The sequence below is a fragment of the Myotis nattereri genome (assembly GCF_964212035.1).
Source record: "Myotis nattereri genome assembly, chromosome: 7".
Lineage (NCBI taxonomy): Eukaryota > Metazoa > Chordata > Mammalia > Chiroptera > Vespertilionidae > Myotis > Myotis nattereri.
In genome coordinates, this window is record NC_138082.1 from 76057296 (window position 1) to 76066655 (window position 9360).

General features: G+C 42.8%; 1 pseudogene across 1 annotated transcript; it reads left to right on the top strand.

Annotated features, from left to right (window-relative positions):
• Window positions 1-3624: 3624 nt before the first annotated feature.
• Window positions 3625-4524, top strand: LOC308522642 (CCR4-NOT transcription complex subunit 9-like; annotated as a pseudogene). The gene has a single exon. The product of its transcript is annotated as a CCR4-NOT transcription complex subunit 9-like (transcript).
• The last annotated feature ends 4836 nt before the right edge of the window (window positions 4525-9360 follow it).

Consider the following 9360-nt stretch of genomic DNA (forward strand, 5'->3'; position numbering starts at 1 on the left):
ATGGTCAATTACCATGTTTTTCTATTATGAGGTAAGATTCTTTATTTGTTCCACTGCTTTATGGCATACCATGTATTTTTTCACAGTATGATCTCCTTCAAGAAATGCTTTAAAAAAAGCCTCTCATTTCTTTACCAACTAAATGTTGATATGCTAGAAGGACTTGGCTTCTCTCTCTATTTTATTGATTTCAGAGAAAGGAAGAGAGTAGTAGAGCGAGATAGAAACATCAATGATGAGAGAGAATCTTCCATTTGCTGCTTCCTCCACACCCCACACTAGGGATCAAGCCCTCACCCAGACATGTACCCTGATCAGGAATCAAACCATGACATCCTAGTTCATGGGTAGATGCTCTACCACTGAGCAACACCAGCCTGATGAACTTGGCTTCTCTCTAAGAAAGAGTCCCACTTGCCCACAGGCTGTGCCCAATGCTTTACCCAGAACTCAATAATTGTTCCTTGTTATTCATTTATATATATGGCCTATATATTTAGCATCCAGAAAAATCAGACAAAACTGTTTGAAAAGAAAACATTTGCACAAGAAACTCTCTTAAGAATATAAATATAGACACACACACACACATACACACACACACACACACACACACTTCCTGACTTATAATAGGATTACAAATCAAGTTTTAAAAAGTTATAGTAAAAATGCATTGAATACTACAAGCTATAGTATCAATTGTTTACCCTTCTAATCGCATGCATCACCACATAGTATCATACCACAGACTGCCAGCCCAGGAAAAGGTTAGAATTCAAAATTTGGAGTATGGTTTCCACACCATAGTAAAGTTAAAAGTTATCTCTTAAAATTGTAAGTCATTCCCCAGCTCGTTTGGCTCAGTAGATCGAGTGTAGGCCTGCGAACTGAAGGGTCCTGGGTTCGATTAAGGTCAAGGGCACATCCACTCTTGTGCTGTTGGGCTGAATTATCTCTACCTAAATCCTCACTTCTTGTAGGAGACAGTGTTGCCAAAGCAGAGTGGCCAAGCTGGGAACTATTCAGGGCATTGTGTTAGCTCCTGTGTTTGAGAGACAGAGAATGCACTTCTGAAATGGAATTGGAACAATAACCAGGTTAATTAAGGAGAGCTCTACTAAAGAATCTGGAGGAAGAAATGATTCTCAAAGCTACTCTTCACAAATACTGGCATATTACATCCTCAAATATTTGTGAGAACACTGTATTTACATTGCATATAAATACATACTCTCTCACCAGAAACATTGCTTTCAATTTCACTTTGAGGAAGCATCTTATTTTGTTACTCCCACAAAATTACTCTTTTTATAACTTTCAAGCCAATTTCTTACATTTAAATATATATATATAATATTACATATGATAATAGTATTAATTAATTTATTTATTGAAAAGATCTCTGCAGAGTGCCAGGCACTCATTAGGAATTGCTGATTCTCTTGAAATGATGCAACCTCTACTTTCAAGGAGTTTACTTTGATGAGGAAGACAAACAGGTAAAGAGGTTTTACAATATGGCCTGTTAAGTGCTCTGATAATATTCTGGACAGTTTTGTGATTCATTTCATTTTAGTTTGTTATGCCCTCTATTCAGTTTCCACATAGTAGCAATAGACTTACCTGAATATTAAGGACAGATGGATTGATATATAATGTTGGTTAGAAACCTTCTGATTAGAATAAACCATTATTGGAGAGGCTGGAACTTGCCCCATTGGATGCCACTAGGGACATTTGATCATGCCTATGACGCTGTCATAATGTTTCTACTCGAAAGTAAAAGTAAAATTGGAGTGAACAGAAATGGTGATGCAAGATGGGTAAAGCACAGTGTAATCAAGATGCTTTTCAAGTCTCACTAGGTTAACAATGGAACTGGAGAGATTGGGGAATGTATCTGAAGTAAAGCAAACGTGACTTGCTGATGGAGTACCTGTGGAAAATGAGGGTAATGGGAAATCAAGATGTACATTTACAGCAATGAGATCATGCAAGTTACTGAGCTATTAAAGACTAAGGAAGAAATGGATTCAGGGAAACAAAAATTAATAGATCTTTTAGAAATATAAAAAGTTAGGAAAGGCTATAAAATATGAAATGCAAATGCCAAATAGGTTTGGAAATAAACACATCTGAAGAACAAAGAACAAAGCTGGATGTGTGTTATTTGGGAGTCGACATGAGATAGTCATGGGGCCACTCAAGATCTGGATCCCCTGCTATGTTTAGGAATGTCCTCACATTTCAAATCTGAATGGGAATCAGATATCACCTCCCAATAAAAAACCTGGCAATACCAGATTCTTGCATTCCCAGCCTGCCTTATAGCTATTAGGTTTTCTAATCAGATAGACCCATTCTAGACTTTAATCCAGAAAGTCAAAACTCAATGGAGCAGGGATTAAGTGAAACACATTCTGGCAAGAGTGCCAACAGCAGAAAGACCCATGCCCACTTTCTAGAAGTAATAGCAGCTAAGAAGCACTTCTCAGGGTCAAGGGTATGAGGGGTGCCAGGCTTTAGTGTGGAAAAACTGGCCAAAAGCTCAAAAAAAATTTTTCAAAACACATTATATAGTCTATTATCTTTGCTTTTTTCTACAATGTAAAAAATTCTAACAAAAACTCCAAGAAAAAAAAAATCTGCTACATTGAGGTCACATTACAACTTATATGATTTATTCTATAAGGACTGAATTAGTCACTATATTTATAAAGATAAACAATGAAAGTAATGCCACCTTTTTTAAGCTTTAGGAGTTAATTCTTTTTATATATTCAAGGGAAACAGGTTTTTTAAAAAAATATTTTTTTATTTTTTACAGAGAGGAAGGGAGAGGGATAGAGAGCTAGAAACATTGATGAGAGAGAAGCATTGACCAGCTGCCTCCTGCACGCCCCCCACAGGGGATGTGCCTGCAACCAAGGTGCATGCCCTTGACCGGAATCGAACCCGGGACCCTTCAGTCCCCAGGCTGACGCTCTATCCAGTGAGCCAAATCGGCTAGGGCTAAAGCCACTTTTATAAAAAAAAAAAAATTGTTTTAATAGAATGGGGGATGGAGGAGAGTAGGGCAGTGGAGAATAGAGAGCAACTGCTAATGAATACTGGGTTTCTTTTTAGAGTGATGAAAAATTTCTAAAATTACATCATGATGATGATCCCACAACTCTGAGTATATCAAAACCCACAAAATTGTAAAAATGATTAAGTTCTATAGTATATGAATTATATCTCAATTACACTGTTAAGAAATATATTGTGGACTACTTGTCCTCCCGGGACTTTTTCCCGCCCTTCACTGGCCTCCGGAGTAGGGTGGGAGTTCACGCCCCTCTCTCGGGGTACCTCCCAGGGGATGCGGGGACAAGTAGGTGGCAGATGTCCTTAAGGTCCTGAACCTTAAGAGGCAAAGGACATACTTTGCTGAGAGTTAGGAGGTGGGAATAAGTTGTTCAGAAGGGGTCAGGGGTGAAAGGTCATAGGGCTGCGAAGGGGCAGAGCGAGCCAAAGGCAGATGGCGGCCTGGGCGGTTCATCATCTTTGGCGGCTTCAGTGCTGCAGTGGGGACGTGGGTCGGGAGCCTTTGGCGGTGGGCGTAGGGCGGCTGCCACTCCCAACATGCACAGTCTGGTGACGGCTGCGCCTGTGCCTACTGCACTGGCTCAAGTAGGTAGAGAAAAAATCTATCAGTGGATCAATGAGCTGTCCAGTCCTGAAACAAGGGAAAATGCTTTGCTGGAGCTAAGTAAGAAGCGAGAATCTGTTCCTGACCTTGCACCCATGCTGTGGCATTCGTTTGGTACTATTGCAGCACTTGTACAGGAAAGCGTAAATATTTATCCATCTATCAACCCACCCACCTTAACAGCACACCAATCTAACAGAGTTTGCAATGCTCTGGCATTACTGCAGTGTGTGGCATCACACCCAGAAACCAGGTCAGCATTTCTTGCAGCACACATTCCACTTTTTTTGTACCCCTTTTGACACACTGTCAGCAAAACGCGTCCCTTTGAATATCTTCGGCTAACCAGTCTTGGAGTTATTGGGGCTCTGGTGAAAACAGACGAGCAGGAAGTAATCAATTTTTTATTGGCAACAGAAATTATCCCTTTGTGTTTACGCATTATGGAATCTGGAAGTGAACTTTCTAAAACAGTTGCCACATTCATCGTTCAGAAGATCCTCTTAGATGACTCCGGTTTAGCTTATATATGTCAGACATATGAGCGTTTCTCCCATGTGGCCATGATCTTGGGTAAGATGGTCCTGCAGCTATCCAAAGAACCTTCCGCCCGTCTGCTGAAGCATGTAGTAAGATGTTACCTTCGACTCTCAGATAATCCCAGGGCACGTGAAGCACTCAGGCAGTGCCTCCCTGACCAACTGAAGGACACAACCTTTGCCCAGGTGCTAAAAGATGACACCACCACGAAACGCTGGCTTGCACAGCTGGTGAAGAACCTGCAAGAAGGCCAGGTCACTGATCCCCGGGGTATCCCCCTCCCCCCTCAGTAATCCTCTCCTGTCCCCTCCCACTACTCCCACAAGTTGGGAAGGGAGGGAGAACCTTCGAAGAAAACAGCTCAGGTTTTATTGCCGACTGGGAATAGACAACCTCAATGCTGAACTGCACTGGAGAAAAAGGGCAAGGTACTCCAGCTGAGGTATACGAGCTGCCATCTCAGGCTGCTTTGAGGACATGGGCTTCCTCTGCTACTCCCAGAAAATGGGCTCCTGACAGAAGTCTGCCACCACAGCCCCAGGAGGCAGTCAGCACCAGCAAATGCTGTATTTGCAGCATGCCCAAGATCCTTCGCCCCCACCTCTACTTAGCCACTGGCAGGGAGAGGAGATGATGGTGATAGCAGCGGCACTCTAGGCATGGGAACGCCTGGGACCAAGCCATGTGGTGTCCGTTTTTTGTTTTGTTTTTGCATTTTGCCTTCCTGGAAGACTCAAGATGTGTCTCTTCATTCCCTCTCTCAGTATTTGTTTACTTTGGGATTTGTTTGTTTTTTTGTTTGTTTAAATTTCAGAGAGAGAGGGGTGTTTGTGGACACAAGCTGTAATATTCAGCAAAACTTTGTCAGTTGGCAGTGTTTACAATCTGTTAGCTGCATAAGCTCAATAAAAAGTTGGTCTGGGCATAACATCCCCTCCAGCAGGCCAATAGCTGCATGAACTATTGGGAAGAATGGGAGGCAGGGGAAAGAGATAATGCCAAAGGACAGCAGGAACCCAGCCACCTATTTCCCTTCCCTTTCCCAGTCTTCTACCCTCAGTTCTGGATGCCACCAGGACCTTAACCTCATTTTTGGCTTCAGCTGCTAACTATTCCAAATTTCATTTTCCTCCCATTAAACTTAAAACAGACGTCTTAATTCATCAGGCTGACCTGGAAGGTTATGATATTGAGGGAGGCAGTGGTTCTCACCTATTCAAGTCCTCAAAGATCTTTCCTGGAAGACTTTTGTAAAGGGAGATGCCTGGAATTAAGATGATAGGCTACTTGATCCCATTCTTTCTTTGTTTTAGTGTGAATTTCTGCAGCTCCATCTGTCTTCATGATTGTACTTGAAACAGTATTAGCCAAATTGAGTTCATTTTATTCAGATTTAAGATAGATGGCTGAGTCCACTATCTTAGTCCATTCAGTCCTTTCTTTTTTACACATTCCCTTTTGATCTATGGGAATTACAGGGTTGCCACTAAAATTTTTTTCACTGTTCATATTGTGTTAGAGAACCCCACTTCCTTCTGTGGAGCTTTAGGTAACTCTACTCACAATCCAGTGTAAACTGCCTTGCTTTATCCCAATCCTTCCTCCTACCAACACCTGCTCTTGCTCTCTCATCCCCATCTCCATTGAAAGATGGGATTGTTAATTCACCTCTAGAGAGAGACCAAGTATATTCTGTTCACATCTCACACAATTGAAGGTGTCTGAACAAGTTTAGTCCATAAGAGGCAAGTTCAGAGAAATCTTTGCAGAGACAGTTCTGCCAACACAAGGGCTCTTTCAAACCGACTTTCACAAAGGGAGCCAGCCTTGTTAGTTGACTTCTGTCCCTTTAGAGCCAAGAAAGTTGTAATTGACTAGCCTAGATGTAGGAAGAGTAGGACAAGCACTTAATCCCCTGCCTTCCAAACTAAAGAGGAGGACCAAACTAGCTCTCAATAATCTCAAGCCTGAAGAGAAGAGGTCTTGGAGGAACAGAGAAGAAGAATGGACTGGATAGACATCTTGACTCCCTTCAGCCCATAGTTTGTATCTGAAGAGTCCAGCTAGGGTAACCCTAATTTTTGCCAAACATCTTCCTACTGAACCAAAGTGTTCTCATCCCCGTCCACTGGGAAGCAGCTGAGGCTCAGGCCCTTGCTCCCTGAGAAATTGTTTCTTCATCTTTCCGTGCATTGGCCATATTACTGTGCCAATAGTGTCTTAATTCTTTTTCCATCTATTCTCAGCTGTCCTTGGACCCCATATAAGAGTTGCAGGAGAGGGATGGAAATGGTTATTATTCCTTGTAGTTGATCCTGATGTCATGTGTATAAAAAGATCCCTCCCCTCATTCTGTGTTTTCCATCCCTTGCATTTCTTCAACAGGATTGAAATAAAACATGCTTCTGTTTTTATTAAAAAAAAGAAAAGAAATATATTGTGGGAAAACTCAATCAATGTAATTCTCAACAATAACAAAGTAAAGTGCATGGTCATTGGACTGGGGCGAGGGACATTGGATAAAGTTCAAAATCCATTCACAGCAAAAGCTCTCTGACGCAGAAAAAATAGAAAATTTCCTTCATATGATGAAAGATTTTTACCAACCCCCTCCCCCACCCATCATCATACTTAAAGTAAACTGTTGAAAGCTTTCCATGCAAGGTCAGACAATACAAAAAATGTCTACTACCTCATATTTTATTTAAAAATGTACTTAGATCTGTTGAATAAGGCAAACAGAAAAGGAGAAAGAAAAGGTAGATATAATTAACAGATGACATAACAGAATCATTTATATAGAATTAAAACAACCTATGGAAAACTAATCTACACTAATAAAAGACAAACATGCAAACTGACCATACCTTCGCTATGCCTTAAGCCACACCGACCAGCCAATCAAAGCAACTATATGCAAATTAACCCAACCAAATAGCGGCCGGCAGCCATGGAGCTGGAGCAAGCAGTAGGCTTGGTTGCCCCAATGATGGAGGAAACCAACTTCCCACCTGCCAGGGCCAGCTCTGAGCTCCACTCAAAGCAACAAAGTTTCCATTATAGAAGGTAAATAAACCCTAGATAGCTGCTTTCAGCTGGCCATGGCCACAGAGCTGGAGCGAGCAGAAGGCTTTCCCTCCCACCCTACCCTGGCAGGCCGGCTCTGAGCTCCTCTCAAGGCTACAAAGTTTCAATTATAGAAGGTAAATAAATCCCAGAATTCAAAAAAAGAAAAGAAATAATGGAGAGGCTGGGAGCTTCTGTCGCAGGGGGCGGTTGGAGAGGGGCGACTTGGCAGCCTGAAAACAGCACTCAGCCCCTCACCTGGACTGGCCAGGCACCCCAGTGGGGACCCCCACCTAGATTTGGGGTACCCTTCAGTGCAAACCAGCCAACCACACCTGTGCACCAGGCTTCTATCCTATATAATAAAAGGGAAATATGCAAACTGACCCTAACAGCAGAAAGACTGGGAATGACTGGTCACTATGACACACACTGACCACCAGGGGGCAGACGCTCAATGCAAGAGCTTCCCCCTGGTGGTCAGTGCGCTCCCACAGGGGGAGCTCTGCTCAGCCACAAGACAGGCTGATGGCCGCCAGTACAGTGGTGGTGGTGGGAGCCTCTCCCACCTCCTCAGCAGCGCTAAGGATGTCAGAATGCAGCTTAGGCCCGCTCCCTGCTGACAAGTGCACCTCCCCCGAGGCCTCTCGGGCTGCCAGAGGGATGTCTGACTGCCCCCGGGGAGCAGGCCTAAGCCAGCAGGTGGTCATCCCCCGAGGGGTCCCTGCAAGAGGGCACAGGCCGGGCTGAGGGATTCCCCCCTCGAGTGCACAAATTTTTGTGCACCGGGCCTCTAGTCCCATATAATAAAACCCTAATATGTAAATACACCGAATGGTGGAATGACTGGTGGAACGACCAGTCACTATGATGTTCACTGACCACCAGGGGGCAGACACTCAACACAGGAGTGTCTGCATTGAGAGTCTTCCACCCACCACCCACCCCCAGCTCCCCTCGCCACCAAGAGGGAGGCAACCGACAGTGGTGATCGGTGGGGGGCGGGGCTGGCATTGTCCTATGCACTAAAAGGTAGCTGGTTCAATTCCTGGTTAGGACATATGACCAGCTTGTAGGCTTCATTCTCCGGTAGGGGATATGCCACCTAGTACTATACTAGGAAATTTTAGAAAATCTGTAATTCTCAAAAACACTCACAAAAATAAATATTATTATTCTCATGTTAGGGACAAAAAAAATATTGGTGATATTTAGCCTGGAACTTAGATTGCCCTAATTTAAAAGTCTGATCTTTTTTTCCCATTATGCAATACTGCCTCTTAAAATCACTCATTCAACAAATAATTATTGAGTGGCTATTATGTACCACATTGCAGCAGGTACCAGATATACAAAGATAAATTTATGTCATTGTATCCTCACCTCCCAGCCCACTCTAGGACAGAAATAAGAATTATTAACAAATAACTGCAACATAATGTAATAAGCGCTATGAAAGGAGTATATTAAAAATAGCACACATAAGTAGCAATGTTGACTCTGTGTAACATAGCAAACAATCAAAGAAGGCTTCATTTAGCAGAACAAAATGCTAAATGATCTATACTTAGTCGACCTGGCTCTTTCTCCCTCAACTTTCATGTGTGTCAGGTGACTGACAGCAGGAAGAAGGGTCTGACTCCTTCATTCCCTTGTACAGCTTGTTTAAATATTTGATGTACTCTTAAATTGAAGCTACAGGAAGAGTAGAATTTGCAGATGGAGAATCAAGATAAAATATTGCCCGGCTGGTGTGGTTCAGTGGTTGAGCATCGACCTATGAACCAGGAGGTCCACAGTTCAATTCCCGGTCAGGGCACCTGCCTGGGTTGCAGGCTCAATCCCCAGTCAAGGTCGTGCAGGAGGCAGCTGATCGATGATTCTCTCTCATTATTGATGTTTCTATGTCTCTCTCTCTCCCTTCCTCTCTGAAATCAATATTTAATTTTTTTAAATGTTCTAGAGAAAAAGAAGCCATATTTGCAAAAATATAAAGTTTCAGAAAATCCTTAGCAGTGTAACATAGCTAAGAAATAAGATGCTTGTGATAAGTGGTAAAGAAA